Raw genomic sequence first — 11,040 nt, forward strand, 5'->3', positions numbered from 1 at the left:
GTTTAGAAGTGTGGACGCTAAAAGTATCGATTACGAGCAGAATTGAAGCATTAGAAATGTGGATTCATAGACGGATGCTGAAGATACCCTGGACAGCAAGAAAAACTAATGAAGAAGTACTAAGGAAGGTCAACAAAGATAGAGAACTGCTAAAGACTGTTAAACACCGAAAAATGTCTTATCTGGGACATATAGTGAGGGGAAGTCGATATAAAATATTACAACTAATCCTTAAAGGCAAAATAGAGGGCCATAGAGGTGTAGGAAGAAAACAAGTTTCTTGGTTAAAAAACATTCGTGAATGGACTCAGATATCAAATGCAGGACAACTATTCCATATTGCAGAAGATCGAGAAGCCTTCGCAATGGTGATCGCCAACGTCGGATAATTCTGATATGGCACGTGAAGAAGAAGAAGAATGAAGAGAAAATAACCAGGATCGAAATATCAAGTAAGGCTTTTATGAGCTGGAAACCAGTTTTATGTAACAGAAACTTGCCGACGCATATTCGCAAGAAAGTTCTGAAATATTATGTGTGATCTCTTATATAGTTCTGAGACATGGACATTAAAAACCACAATGCCAAATAAATTAGAAGCATTCGCATTGTGGTGATATCGAGGAATCCTAAAGATATCGTGGGTTTCGCCCACTTCCAATGAAGGTGTTCTCCAAATGATGAATTCAGAACGTCTGCTCATAACCATCGAAAAGAGGAGAAAGCCAGAATACTTCGGCTATATAATTCGAAAAAGCTGATTTATTTGCTGAACATCTAACTGAAGTCATCAAGCCACACGACAATGACCAAGTACAAGAAGTAGAGCAGGAACTAGTCTTACCAATTAATCAACGAGAGCGACTAACTTTAATTATACCGAAGGAGATCAAAGATAAAATTAATCATTTGAATGAAAAGAAGGCACCAGGCACGGATCTCATAACATCAACAATGCTAAAACAACTTCCTAAGAAGGGTATAATGAAGTTATTGTACATATTAAATGCAATTTTAAGACTTAATTATTGGCCTAAATCACTAAAAATTGCCCAAGTAATTATGATACAGAAACCTGGTAACGCTTTAACGGATGTTTCATCATACCTCCCAATAAGTCTACTGCCAATAATATCAAAACTTCTTGAAAAGCTGTTACTTAAAAGAATTATGAGCGACCTAGAATTCCAAAACTGGATCAATGGGATCCAAAACTGGAACACCAATTTGGATTTTGACAAGCTCATTCTACAGTGCAACAATGCCATCGCGTATCAAATGTAATTAATAGAGCTTTAGACGGTAAACAATATTACAGAGCAGCGTTTCTGGATATCAGCCAAGCATTTGATAAGGTGTGGCACCCAGGATTACTTTATAAAATCAACAAATCTCTACCCAACAAATATTTTGACTTATTAAAATCGTATCTAAATTAAAGAGAATTTGAAACTAAAGTGGAGGATGAACTATCAAACTGTAACCAATTCAGTCATGAGTCCCATAAGGTAGTATACTGGGTCCACTTCTTTATGTACTGTACACATCCGATTTACTAACCTCTCCACAAACCACAATTGGAACTTTCGCTGATGACACAGCAATATTTGCAACTGAAGAGGATCCAACAGCTGCAGTATTAAAACTTCAAGAACACCTGGACCAAATTGGACAGTGGTAAAAAATGGAAGATAAAAGCTAATGAAACACAAAGTCAACACATATAACTTTCACAATAAGGAAAGACCAATATCCAAATATTAGCCTTAATCAAGTCAACATACCCCAACAGAATATCGTCCAATACCTGGGGCTTCATCTTGATTCTAAATTAAACTGGAAACAACATATTCTAACGAAGAAGAAACAAATTGAGTTGAAAGTTAAAGAAATTAATTGGCTTATAGGTCGAAAATCTCGACTCTCAATTGTGAACAAACTGCTCGTTTATAAAACAGTCATCAAACCTATATGGACGTACGGAATCGAACTATGGAGTTGTGCCAGCAAATCAAATACAAAAATAATCCAAAGAACTCAATCAAAAATTCTACGCACCATCGCAAATTCCCCGTGGTACATTTCCAGCCAAACACTCCATAGAGACCTAAACATCCCGTTAATCAGCACAGTTATTCAGGGAAAAGCCAACAGACACCATGAGAAATTGGAGGGCCACCCCAACCAATTTATATATTACCACTACTGCAGCCACTAAACAACAGAAGATTGCGAAGATTATGGCCCATAGATCTTTGCTGAAACTGAGGTGAAACCGCTGGGTGATGTACCTCATAACGCCATATTAGTGTACAATACTAAAGCTGATAATAATAAAAGTTGTTGTACTTATTATCAAATTAACTCATAGAAAATGTAATTCTGATTGTTAATAAATGCTTATAAAGAAATATATATAATTACAGGACCTAAATAGTATCTGCTTCGCCTTATAATACAAGGAAAAGTGGAGGGAAAGAGATGGATTGGTCGAAAGAAACTTTCATGGCTGCGTAATATTAGACAATGGTGTGGCTCCACAGTAGAAGAATTATTTATATAGCGCAGCAGCTTTTTATTTATTTATATAGCTATTTATTTTATTTGTATAGCGCAGCAGCTAATAGAGAAAGGTTTCAGGAAATTGTAAAATGATGACGGCCAACGTCTGAATACAGACACGACACCTAAAGAAGAAGAAGTCCAACTTTCATAGCCATAAAGCAAGACAGAAAACACATAACATTTAATCTTTCGGATTTTGAGCTCCAGACTATGGTCTAATCTTGTAAAACATGTTTTCATGTTCATGAGTGTTTTCCTCTATCTCTATATATTACACCAGGGAAATAAGGCAAAATATACCATGTTCGGGACACTTGAGCAGCCAGGTTGCAAATGGGTTTTTTGGGTACTATATACCTAATACATTATAAATACAAAAATGCCCGTCATAGTTTGGACGAGAAATTTAGTTATTAACAAGTAAGTGTCAAAAATGGCAGTTTTTTCGTTTAAGCCGCCACAGGTAAAAATACGGTAATTAAATATATTATTTATACTATTATTCTTTTAGTAGATCAGCCAAGGTTTATAATAGCAGTTTTTGAATTTCGTTTCGATCATTTGTTGCTTAGGAAATTGCAAAATAAGACTAAAATTTCGAAAATAAAAAAATTTCTATAACTTTTGTGAAAATGACTTTAAGACTTTCATATTAAATGAAAAGTTGAGACAACCAGTCCATATAGTATACACAAAATTTTAAGACGATTCGTTAATTAGTTTAAATTTTATTCAATTTGTTTTTCCCAGTGAGCTTTTTTTTTGCCATATTATTGTTCAGAAAATAGTAACGACATAACAATTCTGTGAAAACCACATGAAAGAAGAAAAGTCATACTTTCAAAATATTTTAAGAAAATCATTAAAAAGTCATTTTTATCATTCCGAAAACATTTTAATAAAGTAGGGTCATTTTTAGTTCATAAACAATTTGAATAACTTTATTAATATTGACTGCAGATTTAAACTACTTTGGGATTTGAAAAGCTGGTATTCTTATACGAATTTTCAAAAGAACCATTTTTTGTCTTGGTTAATTACAGTCAAAGTTAGCCACTTTTTTTATTTAATTGACAGCTACTTTGTTTATAACAATTAAGCCACCCAACTAGCGCCATTTCGAAGTTGAAGGTATATAGTTTATGTGTAAAAGTTTTAGTAAACTTTAAACTTCAACAGAGTTGTTAATAAAGCTTTAAAAATAACTTTCTAACGAAATCGATTTGTGGTCGGTAGAAATAAATTATTAAAATCCGTGCACTCAAAAAATGAAACTGATTCTTCAAACATATGTTGCGATTAATATCTCCAGAGCTTGTTGATGGATTTTGATCATAATTTTTTTAAATTGTATGTACTCGTAGTCTTGTAGAGTACGTTATGTACGTAAATCTTCACCTAACGTTTCAAAATGTTAGTGGGAGTTCCCCTTATCACTCAGGGATATGAAAAATAAATTACGGCCGATTCTGAGACCTACCGAATATACATATATAATTTCATAAAAATCGGTCAAGCGGTCTCGGAGGAGTATGACAACTAACACTGTGACAGGAGAATTTTATAGATGTAAATATATAGATGGCTATTAACAAATAGGGGTTGGTGATGGAAAAGTGTAAATTAAGGGTTGTATGTATTTTTTGATCCTACATCATATAAAATTAAGATAGACAATTTTGTCTAAAAAAATAAAAAAAAATGTCAGGGGGGCAACCCCCGTATAACTTATGGGTATGAGAAATAGATTAGAAACTATTCTGAGTCCCATAGGCTACAATTGTAAAATTTCATAAAAATTGGCCAAGCCGTTTCGGAGTGGTATGGTAACTAACACTGTTACAGGAGAATTTTATGTATATTGAAGTAACTGTAAATTAAATAATAGAAGTGGCTAACTTTGACCGTAATTAACCTAGGCGAAAAGGTTTTTTTTTTGAAAATTTGTGTAAAAATACCAGCTTTTGAAATTCCAAGGTAAATTTACTCTACAGTCAATACTAACAAAACTATTCACATTGTTTACAAGCCAACAATGACTTCACTTTAGTAAAATGTTTTCGTAGTGACAAAAACTACTTTTTAATGATTTTCTTCAATTATTTCAAAAAAAAGACTATTGTTCTTTCATGTGGTTTTCACAGAATTTCTATTTAATTATTATTTTCTGAACAATAACATTACAAAAAAATAGCTCTTTGGGATAAACAAATCGAATAAAATTTAAACTAATTGACGAATCGTCTTAAAATTTTTTGTGCAGTATGTGGACTCTTTGACTCAACTTTTTGTGAAATATAAAAGTCGTAAGGTCACTATCGCGAAAGTTATAGCAATTTTTTTATTTTCGAAATATTAGTTTAATTTTTCAATTTTCGAAGCAACAAATGATCGGACCAAAATTTAAAAACTGCCGTTTTAAACATTGGCTCATCTATTAAGAGAAAAATGCTATAAATAAGATATTTAATTATTCTATTCTTACCTATTCTCGTCCCAACTGTGACGGGCATTTTTGTATGTATAATGTATTAGGTATATAGTACCCAAAAAACCCATTTGCAACTTGGCTGCTCAAGTGTCCCGACAAAAACCTTATTTCTCTGGACTAATATGTGATTTTCTAAATTACGGCTATGATGGACTATATTATAAAAATGCTATATTTTTTTCATAATGACCGAATGTATCCTCGACATTGATCGTGAATTGATGAAACATAGAAGTTGAACATAGAAAATAGAAGTGCCTTAAAAACCTTTCTACATAATTTGATATAATCATGTTTCATATGGTGAAGCGTCCATGATAATGGCCGTGGCGAAAATCGATGATAAAACATTTGTGAGAAGTAATTTAACTAGTTGTTTATGTTTTTCATGGAGACCTTGAAAACATAAAATCAATGTTTTATGGGTCGGGTCATCAGTATGTCTTCATTTCCTTCACACCTCAACTAGAATTAAATCTGAATGTGTTAGGTTTTTTCAATTTTTTACCGAATGTGTGATTTTGTTTTCGTGTAGGAAAAATTAAATAAGCGTCTATTAGTTTAAGTTACGAAAATTGTGTAGTATTTTAAGTGGAAAGACCATAGGCGTAGTTTGTCAAGGTTACTGAGGGGCGTAGGTCTTTCTTCAAATGAGGAATTCATCAATTGGTTATGATTTCTACTAGAAGACTCTTGTCTTTTTCTTTTTAAGTAGATATGACTTTGTCTATTTTTCAATGTGCTTCCAGAAAATTGTTGCATCGTTTTTGTGCCCTTCCCATTGATCGTCTTCTTTTTTGGAACCGTCTCTCGCCGTCTTTACTTATCTATTTTCTTGCATTCGACTTATACAGGGTGTAACAAAAAAGCAGCTCATAAATTAACCACATAATATGGGACCAAAAATAGTTCGATTGAATCTAACTTACCTTAGTATAAATGTGCACAAAAAAAAAGTTACAGCCGTTTGAAGTTACAAAATTAAACTCGATTTTTTCGAATATATCGAAAACTATTAGAGATTTTTTATTGAAAATGGACATGTGGTATTCTTATGGTAGGAACATCGCAAAAAAATAATAACAGTAAAATTTGTACACCCCATAAAAAATGTATGGGGGTTTTGTTCCCTTAAACCCCCAAAGTTTTGTGAACGTTCCAATTAAATTATCTCTGCGGTACCATTAGTTAAACACAATGATTTTAAAACTTTTTTGCCTCTTAATATTTTTTCGATAAGCCAATTTTTATCGCGATGCGGCTTCTTTTTTGATATGTTTACCTAAAAATTTTATGGGGTTTTGTTCTTTACCAGGTCTCTATAATACTACCATATAAAAATTTGTGTTGGATTTTACAAATGTTCAAAATATCTCTGTAAAAACTGACTTACCGAAAAATTACAAAGAGACAAAAAAAGTTTTAAAAATATTTTGTTTAACTAATGGTACCACAATAATAATTTAATGGGAACGTACACAAATATTTGGGGGGATTAAAAAAACGCAACCCCCATAAAATTTTTAGGGGGGGCACAAATTTTACTTTTTTTTTAGAGATATTTCAGCCATATGAATGCCACATGTCCATTTTCAATAAAAAATCTCTAATAGTGTTCAATATATTGGAAAAAATAAATTTTTATTTTGTAACTTCAAGGGGCTATTTATAACCTTTTTTATGATACAAATTTTGTACTAAGTTAAGTTAGGTTCAATCGAACTATTTTTGGTCCCAGAACATGTGATATAATTTATGACGTGTATTTTTGTTACACCCTGTATAATCGTTTTATTCTACTTTTCTCTCTCATACTTAGTGTTGCCCAAATGCAAGACCAAGACGAGACTTAGAGAGCCTTGGTCTTGGTCTTGCACCAATACACCTGGTCTTGGTCTTGGTCTTGGTATTGCACTCCCGGTCTTGGTCTTGGTCTTGGTCTTGCAGCAAGAGTCTTGCAAGTCTCGCAGTTGCCCACTAGCATATTACTATTTATTAAACGTTACTTTAGATCTTAGAACAACGTAACAGTATAGGTACATTTTCAGCTTGACTTAACATACATGGTGAGGCAGATAAACTTTCCTGTTAAAAATATCTCCAGAACTAAACACAACAGAATCATGAAAATTGGATTGGAGTGTTTTGAAGGGTGATCTATTTAATGAAAATATTTTATCTATTTCCTACTTCCAGTTATACCGGAAGTTGCCTATAACTTCGTTTTTTTACATGGGACACCCTGTATATTTTTACATTTCTGAATTCTCTTCCATGTCTTCATTCTGATATATGTGGTTTTGTAATATCATATAGGGTAGTTTAAAAGATAATTACGTTTTCTTATTAATTTCGTAGCAGTTTTCACACCCTGTAGAATTGGTTATTTGACATCAAAAACTTTATTTATGTTCAAATGATTTTTAATATAGTCCACTATTGTTAAAAATTATTAGTGTAGCTAAATGTTGAATTTGGTATTCAGGGTTGGTCGAAACTCGGAATGAATAGTTTCTGAGTTTTCTTAAATGGAACGCCCTGTATTTTAGTATTGTAATGAAATGATATTTTATGGTACTTTTTTATTTATTAAGCATTCTCGATACCTAACTGCCTTAATTTGTGCTTAATTGTTAATCGCACTAACAATCTTAACTACGTAGGTATTTTGATAGCTCAACAATTATTGGTAATTTTTAGGATCAGTCTAGACTTCTAGACTCTAGATTAATATGTATCTATTTCCGAAAAATTATTTGTTATTGAATTATTTGCGAACATTTTATGTTCACGACCAACCTAATAAAATGTCACATATTTTTTGTTGCAAATAATATTTGGCTTGAATCACCAATAACTCACAAACTAAAGCAGTTAGGTATAGGAAATGCTTAAGAAATAAAAAAGTACCATATTATATCATTACAATACTAAAATACAGGGTGCTCCATTTAAGCAAACTCAGAAAATACTCATTCCGAGTTTCGACCAACCCTGTATTCTAAAAGTAAAAAATTAACTATTAGGTGTATTCCACGAATATACGACTGTTTTGGATTACCGCGAAGACGAATATTTTAGTATGCAACATAAGCAGTACGAAAGTATTTTGCTCTAATAATTACTCCAATAAACAACAATATAATTTGCAATTTTCTTTCGTCCTTCATATTTTGCACAGTAAAATATTCGTTGTCGCGATAATCCAAGAGAGTCGTACCTATATTCGTGGAATGGGGTATACTAACAATTCTTAACAATAGTAGATTATATTAAAAATCATCTGAACATAAATATAGTTTTGGATGTCAAACTACTACAATTCTACATTGCTGCGAAATTAAGAAAAAAAATGAATCCTCTTTTAAACTACCTTATATAACATTACAAAACATTTTAACAACGAAGACATCGAGGAGAATTTAAAAATGTAAGTAAAAATATACAGGGTATTCCATTCAAAAAAATGAAGTTATAAGCAACTTCCGGTATAACCGGAAGTAGGAAATAGATGAAAATATTTTCATTAAATAGATCACTCTTTAAAACCCCTTCGTTCCAATTTTAGTGATTCTGTTCCTTTAGTTACAAAACCAACCAAATTAATAAACAACTCACATCGGGTGGGGTTTGAACTCACGATCTAAACTATCTCTGCCTATAGGTACTCTCACTAACTGAACTATCTACGATGTCCCACGGGAGTCAGTCTGTTTCTTAATAAACATTTGCATTTAATAACCTTACATGTGCTAAAAACATGGTTAAAACACAAAAAATCCAATAAATGGCATAAACTTGACTGTATTAAAAACATTTGTCTAGAATGGTATTTTGTTTGACCCATTGATATAATTGCACACTCTGCAAAAAGTTTATATACCTATAGTCCAGAAAGCCACTGCGCATCCGCTAGGAAAAATATTCTAATTCGGATTTTTTGCACAATCTTACTCAAAAAGGACCCCCTTTAACAAATGTGCATGTTGCCAGGACCAAAAGGTGGTCAAACATTTTTTAAAAGTTTTTTTTTTGTTTTTTTCCTAAAATTATTTTTTTTTGTCTGGAAAAAGTTTTTTTTAGGTTTTTTGGATCATTCCAAATAAAAAAGGTCTTTAGTGACTTTTCTCTAAAAATGATATTTTTTGACATATAAGCGATTAAAAATTGAAAAATTGCGAAATCGGCCATTTTTAACCCTCAAAAACTATGTAAAAAGCTGAAAATTTGAATGTTACCAAGGTAGGTAGATATTCTTTAAACATCGATTGATGAAATCCCAAAGAGTTTTTTGCAATACAGTATTCAAAACTCCTTTGTTTTTTAATTGATAATCAAGCGTGCGCGACACTATTTTCCACCGACAGTATGGTGTAAATGAAAGGAATAAATTCGTTATTTCGTAAACCGGTGATTTTAAGGAAAAATCCGAAACAGGTCGATTTTTATTTTTAAGTTATGATATTGTGGCATATATGGTATAGTAGTGACGTCATCCGTCTGGGCGTGATGACGTAATCGATGATTTTTTTTAAATAAGAATAGGGGTCGTGTGGTAGCTCATTTGAAAGGTTCTTCAATTCTCTATTCAGTAATGTAAACATTTACATAATTATTTATACAGGGTGTCCTTCTACTTCTTTTTTTGTCAAATAATTTAATTTAATAAAAATTTTTTGGACACCTTGTATAAATAATTATGTGAATGTTTACATTACTAAATAGAGAATTGAAGAACCTTTCAAATGAGCTAGAACACGACCCCTCGAGCTAATCACACGATTACGTCATCACGCCCAGACGGATGACGTCACTAGTATACCATATATGCCACAATATCATAACTTAAAAATAAAAATCGACCTGTTTCGGGTTTTTTCCTTAAAGTCACCGGTTTACGAAATAACGAATTTATTCCTTTCATTTGCACCATACTGTCGGTGGAAAATAGTGTCTCGCACGCTGGATTAGCAATTAAAAAACAAAGGAGTTTTGAATATTGTACTGCAAAAAGCTCTTTGGGATTTCATCAATCGATGTTTAAATAATATCTACCTACCTCAGCAACATTCAAATTTTCAGTTTTTCACATAGTTTTTGAGGGTTAAAAATGGCCGATTTCGCAATTTTTTAATTTTTAATCGCTTATATGTCAAAAACTATCATTTTTAGAGAAAAGTCACTAAAGACCTTTTCTGTTTGGAATGATCCAAGAAACCTAAAAAAACTTTTTCCATCCAAAAAAAAAATAATTTTAGGAAAAAAACAAAAAAAAAAAAACGTTTAAAAAATGTTTGACCACCTTTTGGTCCTGGCAACATGCAAATTTGTTAAAAGGAGTCCTTTTTAAGTAAGATTGTGCAAAAAATCCGAATTATAATATTTTTCCTAGCGGATGCGCAGTGGCTTTCTGGACTACTACGATAGTCTTTAGTCTTTAAACTGATAAGGAAAAACAATCAAGTGGGTGTCGTATTATATCAGCTTTGGTGACATCATAACAAGTTTCAAAAGGATATTTATTACTGTCGGTGTCAAAACACAAGATTATTTTATGAAAGGACCTATTCTCAAAATCTAGACAATTACAATGAATTTCAGAGCGAAGGCGTCGGTCGTCTGCTATATAAGAAAGAATGTATTATAAAATATTTTATTTTTACATTGTACAAATTTATTATGACCTCTGAGTACGTGTCAAATAAATATGTCAAGTGTTCTTTTAACACTCGTAAAGCGGTGCTTAGATTCTTACGTAAACAACGGTGCGGGGTGCATTTGCACCCCATCTGTATATCCATTTTTTTATATGTGAACGTCGGGAAAATTGATTTGAAAGATAATTATGCCTTCTTTATTATAGTATGAAACATAATTTTACAAACAAAGTACCCATTTCTTCTTAAAAAAAATTATTCTCGTTGCAAGATAAACACATGAAATTTTTCACAGAGTGACCAACACAAAGTTTTTACACAAAATAC

The sequence above is a fragment of the Diabrotica virgifera genome, chromosome 1 (genome assembly GCF_917563875.1).
Source record: "Diabrotica virgifera virgifera chromosome 1, PGI_DIABVI_V3a".
Taxonomy (NCBI): Eukaryota; Metazoa; Arthropoda; class Insecta; order Coleoptera; family Chrysomelidae; genus Diabrotica; species Diabrotica virgifera.